We start from the raw sequence: 15,278 nt of genomic DNA, 5'->3' as shown, positions 1-15,278 counted from the left end.
AGCTTTACGTTATCACGCCCGTGGTGTGACCCGAACAGTGACTGATTTTCGCCGCCCTGCCAATTCATCGATGCTTATCCTCCGTTCTTGTCTAATCAGCTTATCAGCCTTTGCAGTTGTGTAGGGGATGATTGCATGGTGGCTTTGGCCCGGTCTTGGATCTTCTTTGCAACTTTCACGTCCTTCATTGAACCGTTTGCTCCATCGCTTCACAGTGGCCTATGAAATGAAATGTTCAACGTACACAGCAGCTATACCGCGGGTAATTTCTCTTTGGGAAACACCTCCAGGTGTCAAAAACGTCGCGACACCATGCTGTTCAACCTTTGGAGCATCCATTATGTCACGCAACCATGGTTAGCCCAGTCTATGAGATCATTAAAGAACATTTATCCTCACACCTGCGTGTCACTTTTGTAAATGAGAGATGCCTGTGTGCCATGCACATGCCACGCACATGCCTCGCAGACAGTGAACCGAACCATTATTGCGCGGGGTATGTGCGCTCACTTTCATTTGAGTCACCCTCGTACATTAGAAATGCGAAGATACAGCTTGATAAAGGGCAAAAAAATCTCATTGGAAACAAAGTTCACTGCATGTATACACAGAACCTCGCAGCAAGAGATGGAAGTATACGTATAAGTCTGCAATAAATCTTTGTATCTAAGAAAAAGTCACTGTATATAATGCGTCAAACAAGGCAAATAAACATGTTGCGCAATCACAGATTCACAGATCACAGAATTCTAAGGCCCGCCTCCCATCTCTTCACTCCCCCGTGATCTATCGCGCGACGGAAGGCGGCGCGCTTCCTTCCCGCTTTTCTCCCTCACTTACACAAGACTGAGCCACCATCGTCGGCTCACCAATGCCACCCGACACCCCCCCCCCCCCTTCGTTTTCACTCGCACATACAGCGTGTGGCGCGCGATCACGATGTTATCGCCCTTAGACTTTACACGGAACATGAGGGCGACGGCAGGAATGCGTCTGGAGTGTCCATATTATTGCTTTCGCAATAATATAGTAAGAGTATTCGGCAACTGAAGCGTCACGTGGCCCATTACTCTCTCCAAAGGAAAAAGTAACAAAATCTAACTTTCACCTTGCGACAATTTGCTGCGCCGCAACAATGTCCTTGTGCGTGCGCGTGTGTGTGTGTGTGTGTGTGTGTGTGTGTGTGTGTGTGTGTGTGTGTGTGCGCGTGCGTGCGTGCGTGCGTGCGTGCGTGCGTGCGTGCGTGCGTGCGTGTGTGTGTGTGTGTGTGTGTGTGTGTGTGTGTGTGTGTGTGTGTGTGTGTGTGTGTGTGTGTGTGTGTGTGTGTGTGTGTGTGTGTGTGTGTGTGTGTGTGTGTGTGTGTGTAAACGCAAAGGAAACCACGTCGGCCACAACCGAATGCCTACTTTGGGCACCTAATGTGGCTACCGAAGGAATATTGAAGAAAACGAAGAGGTTGCGCTCAAGAGAACGCGTTGCAATACGTCGAGTCCCCGTAGGGATGGCGGCGAGCGGCGATTGTTTATTTTGCTCGTCTGCTAGCCAGCAATCGTCCAAAACTCTGCCAGGCGAAAATCCACTCGGCCAGACAAAAACGAACGCGCACCGAAATGCGCCGCGCGATGGTCAGGGCAACACGATAAAACGCATGCGCTCTGTATTGCGCTCGCATGCGCTCGCATTGCATGCGCTCTGGCTGGCTCCGACAGCCTGCGGGAAGCGGGAACCAAAAAAAAAATTGAAGAGGCTCAATGTGTCCTCGCGAATAACATTGAAAATAGGAAAATAAATAAGAATGTAGTTACATTTACTGGCTTTAGTGTCTTGACAGGGATGCTTTGACGCAGGTGAAAAAAAATGTTATTATTTTCTGTCACATGACGACAAAAGTGAACCACCACAACGCTTCGTCTCATCGGACCTCGCTGCGTGCTTTGTCAACTTGTCTGATAGTGTGTTGATTTGGATTGTCTGGTTGTATGGTCCGATATGCTAGTTTATAAAAGTCAGTTTACCTTTAGCGTCAAATGTTTATAACAACATTAAACTCACAAAGTTCCTGAATTGAAAATCTAAAGCACAACTTTGGAAATATCAATGCACCTTTCAGATGAAAGTTTATGAGAACTGTACACCCATAAAGCTTCAGAATTGAAATCCATGCACTCCGTAAATTCCGCGGCCTCCGCGAGATGCCACGACGAGCCCGGTAGCCATCAAAACCCCATTGAAACTTTCTGCTCGGATGGGGCTCCTTGCGTTATGCGACTCCCGGTGCATGTGCGTTACCACAAAATCCAGCCCGATTTCACAATGTTCGCGCTGAAATGTCTTTTCGAGCGTGTAAAAGACATTCTAGACAAAATCCAGAATGATTTCCGGTGCCGCGGGTTGTTTTGGTAGGTGGTGCATGAACGCAAGAAATAATTTGGGGGGGGGGGTGCTGAAGCTCCATAAGCGCACCCCCCCCCCTCTGGCTACGCGTCTGGTACCTGCGCACGTGACTGCACGACCGTGGGAACAAGCAGACGAAGCGGAGGTACATCTCTCTTCCTTCGGTGCGAATTAAAACAAGAAACACGCAGACATTCCGTTTGTGTGTTTTATTATTTATCTAAACTTCAATCCGTCAATTCAAGCAACAGATCGCAAAAATAACAGATGATGCCTTGAATACTTCTCGAAGTCGCGTTTCACCATGACGGACGTCACACGTACAGCGGACGCGAGTACGTAGGCGCAGGGACGCGAGTACGTCACCGTCCGGTTGGAGCGCAGCGGCCGCAAGGAGGAGGGAAAGCTGAATTCGGATTAAAATTTCAGACCTTTCCGTGGTGCGTAGTGATGTGATTCTTTGCAAACATGATCGTTGGCGCGCATTGTATGCTCTGCGCTTGTCAGCTCAACATGGCCAGACCTGATGAAGGGCGCTCTAGGCACTCCCCATACGTGGGCCGATCCCAAAGATAGTGCAATGCCGGGCCGAACCGCAGCGGAAGTGAAGCAGGCGTTAAGCTCCACCCATACGTGGGCCGATCCCGAAGAGAGTGCAATGCCGGGCAGTCCCACGGCGGAGGTGAAGCAGGCGTTAAATGTACACTGGTACACGGGTACACTGGTAGCGAAGGCTCCATAGACGCCTATTGGTCCGAAATATGGCGGCTCATGGGCACCCCAGCGGCCCTGGATGCTGTGGGGCATGCTACGTAAGCGTGACGTTCAATGACGTCACGCTGACGTATGCTTTGGCGCAAATTATAAACCGGTCTTTTTATAGAATCCGCATTTTTGATCTCGTATTGAAGGTTGCTGCCTTTCAGCGCGCGGCAACCTTTGCTAGTAAAATGTGCTCAAGTTCCTGCTAGTTATGTCCTTGTTTATGCGTTTATGTGAACTGTGAAACCAATGAAAGGGACTGGCAAAGAAGGCAGCATAGAAAGGCAGTAGCACTTCCAGACACGGACTAAGCATGCATAATTCGTAGCGCAAATACTCGCGCAAGTACTTTGTCTCAACAGAGCAAGGTAGATCCACAAAGCACTGGCTCAAGTGCAGGGTTCGCGATAGAGTGTACGGCAAGTATGGTTTGCATTTTCATGGTTCATAACATCAGCCAAATAAATACGGGGATAAAGCACCCCAGAAATAGCATGTCACAGGCAGCACAAACAGAAGTACTGTTGAAGCTGACTAATCATCCCAATGGTCACAGTGCAGACAGAAAAAAAGCCCTGAAGTGCCACGAACGTTGCCAGGTAGGAAATTTAAATGTACAGAAAGCAAAGCTACGACAGCTTCAATTCATGAAAAAAATGACATGAAATAAGTAGGTGCATCAAGATACACATGGAGCATAGGGCACTGGTATACTCTTCACATTTCATTTCTTCATCTGAAAGAATATAGCAGCTATGTTTACACCTGCAAGGCAATGTTAAATCCAGTCTTAGCATTAACAAACCTGCTCAATGCATTAGCATTACAACATACACTGAGCCTCCGTAACCTCCAGACCTGCTTCTGGTCGGTAACCAGAGTATTTTGAAGCAATTCGAATCCAACTAAAGCATACATGAACTACATCTTACAGTGAAATGCAAGGACATTCACGTGGCAGTAAAACATATCACTGTACTGTTCGCTACAATACAGCCCGATAAAGCTGAAGCGCTGTTCTGCGTTTTTTTTTTTCTGTCATCTCGTTGTGCTGCACAAGGTCCTGCTAAAAACACGAAGGAGACGCAGCAAGCCTGTTTAAAGGTGGCTTTGTAGCCGATGGTGCAGAGTGGTAGTCATGAAGACGCGGTTGATTTAGTCATACCTGTCAGCACGAAACCGCAGGGGGCGGGAGGGTGAAAAGATTGACCCCAGCATTACGGAAACCGGATGAATCCGTTGCCAGGAGGGTCTCCTTTGAGAGGCATTCGATTTATCGGAATGGAGTTTTATGCGACAATAGAGCACAAATACTTAGGGGACACTTGAAAAGGCTGTCCATTGCATAAAAGTACCGCAAAAGAGTGACATAGTGGAATGAAGGATGAAAGATGCCACATTGTTAAACCATTGCCCCTGTGAGCAACAATGGTACGTCCTAGCAAAGCAAAATACACAATAAGAATAAAATAGAATATAGCCAGGCTGTGAACCTGAAAAACCATTTGCAGCACTTTAAACCAGCCTAAACAAATCTGTTGCACACACTGGAAAATAGCTTGCAACTTCACAGAACATTCAGCCAGTAGTAGCTCGGGAGTTGTATCCTTTTCAAGCGCGTAGCCTCAGTGCTTGCTTCGTAGTTTTCCATTTAGTGGTTTCACTGTGGAGCTCAAGATTTCTTTCTGCGTGCAAGTCAATGCAGCCTCACCCTGACGAACAGGGCAAGAAAAAACTTCATAAACATCATCACCACACCTAGTTAGCAATTTTTCTACCTTGGCATGAAGGAACAAGCACAGATCATGCCCTACATGTTCTTTTCCCATAATATTGGAGGCACATGCGGCAAAAAGCTGCTCGCAAGCATTGATGAATGCTACAAAGGAAGAAGCGGGAACTAACAGGCTCCTAAAGTCACCTGCTCCAGGTTTTTTCACGCTCAAGTACCAGAGAATTTGCCTTTGATCGGCAAAGGCTGCGTTCTCTTGCCTCAACTCAAACTTATTCATAAACTTATACGCAAGCCAGCCCGCAAAATAGACAATGTTGTTCTCTACCACTGGAGATGGATAATCATAAGACAGAACTTCTACTGAAACTAGAAAAGATGTGGTAGGTGTACAGAGAGAAGGACCAAATTTAGAAAAACAAGCTGGGAGAGTGGCCAAAAGACTAGACATGTCGTTAGTACAGTTGCTGCTTTCCGGCAGTTTGAAAAGGTGGCTAACTAAAAGTTGTCTATATGCCGCCTGAAACTGCCAGCAAGACGAGTTGCTGTTCGTTCCAGATTTTGACCTAACTATTGCAAAGGTGTTTTCAAGCGCATTCTGGTTCAGGTGTCTGGTTAGGAGGTATGTCATACCATAGCGAGAGGCCCTGTGGTTCCATAACAGCAGCAAAGCCCTCATAGTTTGGCAGAAGCCACGGATGCAAGGAGGTTGCCGTGAACAGCCTAGAACTTCGATATTTTCAAAAATTGCAATGCACTCTTCCAAAAACCCTTTATGCACAGATCCTGCACACATTGCAGCTGCATACTGAGACTTTCCCCACTTCTGGGATATATTTGACTATCAAAGAGCCAGTCGATCCTCTCAATAAATCAAAACACGGCGTTCGTGTTGTCCACTTCTCTACTCTTGTGTCCTGTCTGCACATGCACCTCACCTCTTTTTTGCATAATCAATAAATCCGGCCCTGTGGATAGCCTCTGCTGGCAATTGTTGGAAGGTAACCTGCGTGCACAATGCAACAGCGCAATGATTGCTGAATACTTGTGCTACGAGTTTCACCGACATCATGGAAGCAAAAGTCAAATTAAGGTGCCGTGCATTCAGCTTGGGAATGGACCGATTTGGCATTTCTCGATCCCTATCATAAGCCTGTCATATGTACCTGCTTTTAATTGTGTCACTGCTTACCCTGAAGTCGTACTTGAACAACATATTACGTAAACATATGAGCAAATGTGGTGGATCAAAAATAAAGAAAAGTGGTTCAGCATTGACACTGAAGTACGGCTTTTCAGGGGTTACAAGGTTTAAAAGCAAAGAAGCATTTTGGTTCCCCTGATCATAAGCCACAGGCACAGGCTGCAATCTACCTCCAACCAGCATATTGTGCTGTTTGAAAAGAAGGTCATGAAGAACAGTCGCAGCTGCTGCGTTATCTGAAAAGAAATAGCCTAGAAGCTGCTTCCACGGCATGCATATTCCTTTAGCCTTGAACACAAGGGCCTTGTTTGCGAGATTTGAACCTTTTACTGCACTGTACTCTTCAGGGCCTTCAAATCTGTCGGACACTGGGTTATATCACAGCTTCTTTGCGACATGCATCTCATCAAAAATTATAATGCAAGCACTGTCTTGCCTTGGAAGAGACACTGCTCGTTTGCTGATCAAATAAAAAATTTCAGGGTAAAACCCAACCCTCAGAGGTAGCCGTGCAAGCCACGGATGCAAAGAACTAACAGATGGAAGTCTTAGGAGTGTCCTAAAATATCCGTAACCTTTCGGATTGTGGAAGTATAAACCTAAAGCAAAGGCTTTGTTTGGCTGCACCATCGGCAGCCAAGCCAGATGGCATTACGCTTCTTCAGCTGAGCTTCGACAAAAGCAGCAACAGCCGGAGTTAAATACTCACGCAGACTCTCTACCAGTTCGGTATTGCGACGGCATTGCGACGGCATTGATGCAACAATGCGACAGCATTGATGCAGCAGTCCTTGTAGCCTGTTGCCGTCACGTAGCCGCCTGAGCTTGGCTCGAAGTTTCTTAAAAGGCCGCCTTTCGTTGATGCGGCTGGTGAAAGTTCCTGAAAGGTAGAGAATCGACAGAAGAGCAATCAGTTGCTGCGCCTGGTTTAGTCATAGCTCCATGTAATCTTGCAGCACCAAAAAGTGCTCAGTATTGTGAAAGTGTTTCAAAATCACTAACCTTCATTAGAAAGAGGCGAACTGCTGAGCGGAGCTCCTGGTGAAATATCAGCACTCGCTGACAGTGCTGTGACCTCTCCTGCCGTGTCAGGTTCCAGAGATGAAGTGCTTGCTTCAGAGCTTGGTTGTGCATACGTGTGGTCAGCTGCGACCACAGGATAGAGAGAACAAAATACAGTGACACCACAGTTCTGAAAGTGAAGCCAGAAACCCAGCAAATAACTAAGCACCACAAGCTGAATTAACACTTACACTGAACCATCATCAAGCCACTGGCGTGGGAACGAGCTTGGTTCGCCGTAGAAACGACACCATCTGAATCTTCACAGCGCAGAGTGAAGGAATTGTAGCATATTTCTAAGCCATACCTATCGGGCTGTTCCAACGTATTCGAAATAACACTCACCTTCTTGGAAGAGTTGCAGCGACTGGGATGACTGGCTATGGATGTACCCCTTGGCAACAGGTTCACCGGAGACAGCAGCTATCATAGGAAGCAGTCCCATTGGCTTTCAGTTATTACCATTTTTGAAAGACGTATGCCAGTATCCATGCAACCTTGCTCACCTGGTTCTCCAGCACGGCGCGCTGATACCGAAGTTTCGCTCAAAGATGGTGCACAGTCCATATGGCTGCTGCGTTGTCCGGAGGTGTCTGAAATGGCAACATTATTGCAAAGAAAACAGAGAACTCAGTACCTTCATGGCTAATAATTTCCGAACAACTACAACTTCCACAGCATGCGGTTAAGATATGACATTACTCTTGAAAAATGTTAATAATGAAATAAAATTCTGTTTACCACCGGGATTCGTTAGGCACATATTTTGAAATGTTTTGTACATAATTATTTTTACAAAAGGCGCTGGAGTGTTTACAGGTACGAAAAAAAGTAAAAAGTTTCATTTCTTGACACAAGTCGGCATATTAAGAGCGGCGAAGATATTAAAGGTGTGATTAAAAATGCACCGTCAATGCTTCCTCGAGTAGGCAAAGCACCGTGGCGCAGCCATCCTGACCACAGATACGCCGACGGTTCGAAATGCTTGGAATAAACCCTCAGGTCTTGCAGCGGCCTTGTTCTCCAGGTGGAGGTTGTGGTAGAACTGCACCCACGTTTTGTACCTCGACATCATGCAACATGCACGTCATATAAGTGCACCGAAATTAATACTAAGTACTCCAAACGCTGTGATTCCTTTCACTGTTAACTGCAGTACATTATATCTGAACTAAGGCGGTAAATGCTCGCCTCAAGCCTCTGCTCCTCAGAGCGCGGCTACGCTCGTCCTCATGCCACGCGGCTAGCTGCTTTTCTATGCTCAAAGAGTAACGAGAGCGAAGCGGCGAAATGCCTTTAATGTTACCTTGATGGTCATGTATATGTAAAAGGTAGGCAATACACCTGCTGAGCGTATTCAGTCAAGGCACCCTCAAGACCGCGCACATACACGTGGCTGAGTTTCGATAGTCCCGGTTGCGAGGGGATCCACAAATTGGCTTCACGGTGTTCGAAAATCAAGTATTGTCGTGCTCAGAGCTCTCAAGCAGAACAGTTGGTTCTAAATTGTCCTTGCCGCCAGTAGCAGGAACATGGTTGCTCCTGAGAGCGCGGTATCAAGCTCACGTTGGTAATGGTCGGCTGCACGAAACTCACTATAAATAAGACAAATCGTAGGCCTCTTACGCACACCTTAGGACTTGTACGTAATGTGCTGCATATTTATTGGATCTACGAAAAAAATAATTCGCTGAGTTGTTTCTGCTGAAATTCCGCACGGCGGTGGAATTTACCATGATTCTTTCTTATACCGTGTTAATAAAAGTAATTGGCCGGTCTGGTTGCAAAAAATAAAAACCAATGTCGTGCCCTGCGAAACTGCGCATGAGGGCTGACTTGTCCATTCCAGCCTTCTGTCGCCAAGTTCCACATCAAAATTCCCGTAGTGCATCAGTTAGTAATAGGTCATGACAATTTTGATACCAGTAGGTAATAGAAGCGAGAGATCGAGCGTCCTTCCTCGCTAGCAATTGATCTTGCAGAGATCTGCATTGATTTTTTTCCCAGTCAACCGACCTTGTCAAACGTAGTTCAAGCAAGCCTGGCCGTGAAGGCCGACTGTGGTGATTTAATTATAAGGTCGTTTATGGTGATTTAGGCGCGAACAATCAAGTGATTTAGACGAAATATTTTTCGTTCAACGAGCACATAATGCACTCGCATGTCTTTAATGGGGATATAGGGCACGATTCCTTTCATATACTGCTTAAAACAAACTTTATATATATGGTAATCCATAACTTTGACGCGCGCCTAATATTAGAATGGTTCAAGATACGGTTTCTGTCGATCGTTTGGTGCATCACTGGGAAATGTAGACGGCATGGCCTAAATATTTAATTGTAAAAATAGCAGATAATAAACTTTTCATTGGGGTACTCATTACATTAAGTTCCCAGCAAGTGAAACAACTTATTGGGTGTTCAAATAATTTTGTTAATATTGTCTTTTTTTATTCTAGGCACATTTTGAAGATGCAAGTTTCGAACAGAACAGGCTAGATGGATTCAGAAAGCAGAGGTCGGATGCTGTCCCTACTCTCTTTCCCTATGGTGGTAAGTGCAAATATAAAATCTATTTTGGAAGAGAAAAAGAAATGTTTCATTTCGCTGCGACATTCGTCAATCTAGGGCGCTATAACGTAAGACTATTCCAAACTTTTCTATTCCAATTCTGCTATCAGCCCTCCGCGATTGGTCAAAAACATTTTTCGACCACCCCCCATTTCACCTGTCTGTCACGCGACGTTACAAAAACCGCAATACCTCCCCATCTGATATGATGCGTGCACACTGATTATGCATGATTTCACAGAAGAAAGAGAAACAGTTATTTCTAATTCGACCCCTTTTCGCCATTAGCCCTCGGCTATTGGTAAAATGTTTTCGGGCTGCACCCACTTCACCTACCTGTCACGCGACGTCACAAAACCGCACGAACTCACCGCGTCAAAGTGACGTGTACGCGATAAAGATGCATTAATATGCCGAACAAAACTGAATTTTTTTCGGAATAGCCGCAGGCTGCCCCGTTCCGAAAGGAATAAAAGATAGCTGCCGCCGATCGCTGAGACGCTGGCTACTCGCACCTGCCGGAGAGCATGGGTGTATTTGCCTATAATAAAACTTCTTGCGTGACCGTGCAACGTTTTTAAGCACTTTCGACACGTTTACTACCTCATTCGGCCAACTCTTCTTTGCTGAGGGTCAATTTTAGCGTCATTCTTAAGCTTCCGTTGCATGCCACCACGATTTTCGAGCAGCCACCACAAGCTAAGTAAGGGAAAGCCGACCAATCGCAGACGCCGGCACCACCCTCTTCATCCGGTTATCGGTTTTCAGTGCACTGGCTCTGCCCTAGTGAATCCCTCTCCACTTGAGCGTTCTCCTCGCCTCTTGTCAGCCAATTAGATACAACAAGCCGCTCAGTGTAGGCAATGTTATTCGTTTTTCAAGTAAACAAAAGGGACCTCCTATGAACGAGGAGAGCGTTTGATTGGTCTGTTCAGACAACCCTATGGGTGACCGCCGGTGCTTGCGTCGGTGGTTACGCAAATTTGACGTCAGGAAATTGGAATAGAAACATATTGGAATAGTTTTACGTTATAGGGCCCCTAATTTAGGTTTGCAAAAAAAAATCTGAACACATTAGACCAATTACACGGAAGTATTTTGTTCTTATTCAATTTTTTTACTCGAAGCACCTGAAACGGTCCATAAAATGCTCTGGTTGGCGCGTTTGATTTAAAGAAACTGATAACATTTTCCTTCTAATTTTTACTCTGCAAAGCGAAAATGGGTACCTCAGCTGTTTTCGAAATAAGAAAGCATAGACAAACATATCATTGTAATGATGTTAGCGTCGGTAATTTCTTTCAGCCGCTCCAAAACACTGGAAGTCCTCAAAGAAGCGCACTTGTGCCTTCACAACTGCAAATTCGTCTCTCACCGAACGTGTTTGCTGATCTGGAGACGTTCCACAGCTGCCTATACATCCTGGCACGGTCACTGGAAAAAAAAAAAAAGTTGCGACCTGCCACGTCAGGTAGGCTGCAACGGTAGCGAATGTCTCAGCCATAGTTGCATTCTCGGCCGCTTAGCTGGACCGAACGGCGCTAGCTCTCGGGGACGACGGGACTCGTCGGTTTCCACGGGCGACGGCGTTCGAAGCACGTTCCTCGCGCATTTTCTATGCCAATAACGGACAACAGTCTTCGACTGGTAGCGCCGCGGCGGATGACAGCGTTTTCGAAGCACGCGGCAGGCCGGACCTTTCTTTTTTTATCCAGCGGCCGTGATACTGGTGACGTAAAGATTCCTGACCACAATGCTCAGCCAAAGAGTCCTCCCGACAAGGCAGCGAATGGCGCAGACAACACTGGCGAGTTGAGGTTTCATCGTGCGTCAGCAGCCACGTTTCCACCAAATCTACCTCCCAACAACGCAGCAAGTGACATAGACGAGGCAACCTAAAGTTTGCCCGCGCGGCACCAGCGCCGAATGCTCCCCTAGCGGACCGATGGAAGTTTCGAGGGTCGTCGCTGCGCCAGCGCGCGCCCGTGTTCTGTACGGCGGGAGCGCTCGTGCGCGTGGTTTTTGCGATGCCGAGTGCGACCTCATCAGCCAGGAAAGGAGGCACGCAATACTGATGTGTTGTTGATTGCCACAGCAGCCTCGAAAATACGAAAGGTCGTACGCCGCCCGTGAAGTTATACAGATTTCCTGGGAAGTGGTACGACTAGGACAGACGACAAGCATGGATAACTGCAGTGCGCCGAGTCAAGTAAGTCTCAAACTTTCGCATTCGCGTGTAATGTCTTGAAAGCGGAATAGTCATATGCCTGTTTTTAGTGCACGGCCGTTTGTTTAGTCGTGTCGCGTTGTTGAATTGTGGTGGCATCCGCCGTTTGTTAGCGGTAAATGCAGGCGTGTTGCGCCGCTAAGCTCTACGACGCGTGCTCGATTCCCAGCCACGGCGGCCGCATCTCGATGGGGGCAAAATGCAAGAACACCCTTGTTACCGTGTGCTTTGATTTTTGTGCACGTTAAAGAACCCCCAGAGGTTAAAATTATTCCTGAGACTCCCCATTACAGCGGGCCTCATAATGATTTCGTGGTTTTGGCATGGTTTTGGCACTTAGAACCCCCGAATTTATTTGATTGCACTGTGCCTTCCCTTGCGATCGGCATGGGCGCGCTCAAGAGAATTATTTCCCTTTTCCAAACGCTGCAACTTAAATTACTAGTTGTGCAGGTAACGAAAGGGGCCGCGCGCTACTTTTGTGTGGTAGCAGACCGTATTTAATGCAAGCCGCGGTCGTCGCGTGCATCGGGAAGCGGCAGATCGGAAAGCAGCCGCTCGAGACGTGCGCGTTATGTTTGTTGTTTGCCCATGCTTTCGAAGTATCTAAGTGTGCAAGTATCATAACTTGTAGTGGTACCACTCTTGTAGAATAATATATGCACACAATCACAGGAACGTTACCTTTGCAAACATATTATTGGGAGTAATTTAATCCCCACAACAAATATAGGCACACATACTGTTTCATTCATATGCGATGCAGATGGAAGCGGCGCCAAACAGACCAATGGCAATCACAACAGTCTTCTCAGCAGTCAGCACCACCGGGACATGTGCTTTTCTACTGCAGCGACGCAGCTCTTGAGCAGCGGCAAGACACGTGTGAAACAGACTCCAGAACAAGCCTTTGTGAAGTGACGGAACCGTCAAGAAGCAGCCCAATGGATCTACAGTAATCGAGTAGTATGACAACAGAAGTTCCTGCTGCCAGTGTGACTTATGTTGTAATTTAAATAAAAGTGGCTAAATTTCTTAACATTGTGCGTACCTCCAACTCGACGTCGTCTACGATCTTGTCGGACACCTGTGACACGCACTTGGCTTTCACTATCACATCTCCGTCCACAATTTGTTCAACGCCGTACACGTTCGGAAGCAGACGCTCCCCTATCGTGAGGTTGCCGCCACGAAAAAAAAGCTGTCTGCGTCGGCAGCCTTCTTGAAACCGCACGGCAATCTTTGCATCGCTGTTGCGCAAGCAGGCGATCTGCCGCCGTCGAAAACGGAGTGCCGTGAGCACGAGCAGCGAAGAAAAGCGCGGACAACACAATGTAAACAAAGCGGAGACTGCGCCACGGCGCGACCGCGCGGCTTGACGCTTCCACATTGGGGGCGCTGTCAGGAGGCGCAGTAGCGCCGCCTGGCCATGGTTTTCTCGTCTATAGATAGCACTCCTAAGTCTAGCCGTGATGGTGTGTCAGCACCTATTGTGCCACGTACATCTCCGTCCCAACATTGTAACAAATGACGCAGACGGCACTCCTAAGTCTAGCCGTGATGGTGTGTCAGCAGCCAGTGTGCCACATCTCTGTCCCAACATTGTAGCAAATGACGCACACGGCACTCCTGAGTCTAGCCGTGATGGTGTGTCAGCAGCCACTGTGCCACATCTCCGTCCCCACATTGTAGCAAATGACGCAGACAGCACTCCTTAAAGAAGGGAATTGCGCTAAAAAAAAAGACACGGACGAGTAAGGACATGGACGGGCGCAAGTATGTACGACCGACTCGCCCAACAACGTGCTCTCCTGAAGCACTCCTTAATCTAACCGTGATGGTGCGTCAGCAGCCATTGTGCCACATCTCCGTCCCAACATTGTAGCAAATGACGCAGATGGCACCCCTGAGTCTAGCCGTGATGGTGTGTCAGCAGCCATTGTGCCACATCTCTGTCCCAACATTGTAGCAAATGACGCACACGGCACTCCTGAGTCTAGCCGTGATGGTGTGTCAGCAGCCACTGTGCCACATCTCCGTCCCCACATTGTAGCAAATGACGCAGACAGCACTCCTTAAAGAAAGGAATTGCGCTAAAAAAAGACACGGACGAGTAAGGACATGGACGGGCGCAAGTATGTACGACCGACTCGCCCAACAACGTGCTCTCCTGAAGCACTCCTTAATCTAACCGTGATGGTGCGTCAGCAGCCATTGTGCCACATCTCCGTCCCAACATTGTAGCAAATGACGCAGATGGCACCCCTGAGTCTAGCCGTGATGGTGTGTCAGCAGCCATTGTGCCACATCTCTCTCCCAACATTGTAGCAAATGACGCACACGGCACTCCTGAGTCTAGCCGTGATGGTGTGTCAGCAGCCACTGTGCCACATCTCCGTCCCCACATTGTAGCAAATGACGCAGACATCACTGCTTCTCCGCATGGTCAAACAACCACGCCAGCTGCGTTTATGTCTTGGTAGCGCAACTCCCACATTGTTGATGTTGCAGCGAGAAAATGCTGCACTGGGAAAAAATTAGTGACCTAAAGAGGAAGTGCAAACATTGGTTACGACTGCATGAGCAAACGAGGTCAAAAGTACTTAGTCTGAACAAGAAAATGAACTTAACGCAGCAAGAACTAAATGCGTTAAAATGATCAACATTTCTTGCTGCAGATCAAACAAAGGCTCTGGCAGCAAAAACTAGGATTCGCAAGTGGTCGCAGAAGACTATACAAGCAGCTCTCCAAATCAAGCATGCATGCGGTACGACAGGCAACGTATTTCTCAGGGCTTTGTCATATCCGCTGCCTTCAAACAGGACATTGATTCGAAGAATGCAGAACATATTTCCTGCCTTCGTCCTCATTGAGGGGCTAGAAGTTTTAAAACGCAAGGCGGAAACAATGGAAGACATTGAGAGACTGCGTGCTTTTCATGGACGATATGGAGATCAACCAGTGCTTCGAGCATGATCCCTCCCTCGGTTGTCTTTTTGGAGGTATGACTCTACCGGAATCAACAGCGAATGTCGCCAACCATGCCCTTGTGTTAATGGTTGGGGGTTTAAACACAAGCGAGTCATCGCTTACCACTTCACTAGTCGATCAACTGACGGAAGGATTTTGAAGGAGCTAGTGTTTTATTTAATTGAGATCTGATTGGAGGTTTCTTTGAGAGTGCTTGTTGTGACAAGGAACATGGGAGGAGCGAACGGGGCAATGTGGCGCCTTTTTGGACTTTCAAGCCACAGACACTCAGAAACTGTCTGCTCTGTTGCACACCCCAGCTTGGTTGACAGGGAGCTATATTTCATGGCCGA

Source organism: Dermacentor albipictus, unplaced genomic scaffold (genome assembly GCF_038994185.2).
Source record: "Dermacentor albipictus isolate Rhodes 1998 colony unplaced genomic scaffold, USDA_Dalb.pri_finalv2 scaffold_11, whole genome shotgun sequence".
Lineage (NCBI taxonomy): Eukaryota > Metazoa > Arthropoda > Arachnida > Ixodida > Ixodidae > Dermacentor > Dermacentor albipictus.
The sequence above is the reverse complement of the archived record's forward strand: the minus strand, read 5'-3'. Positions refer to the sequence as shown.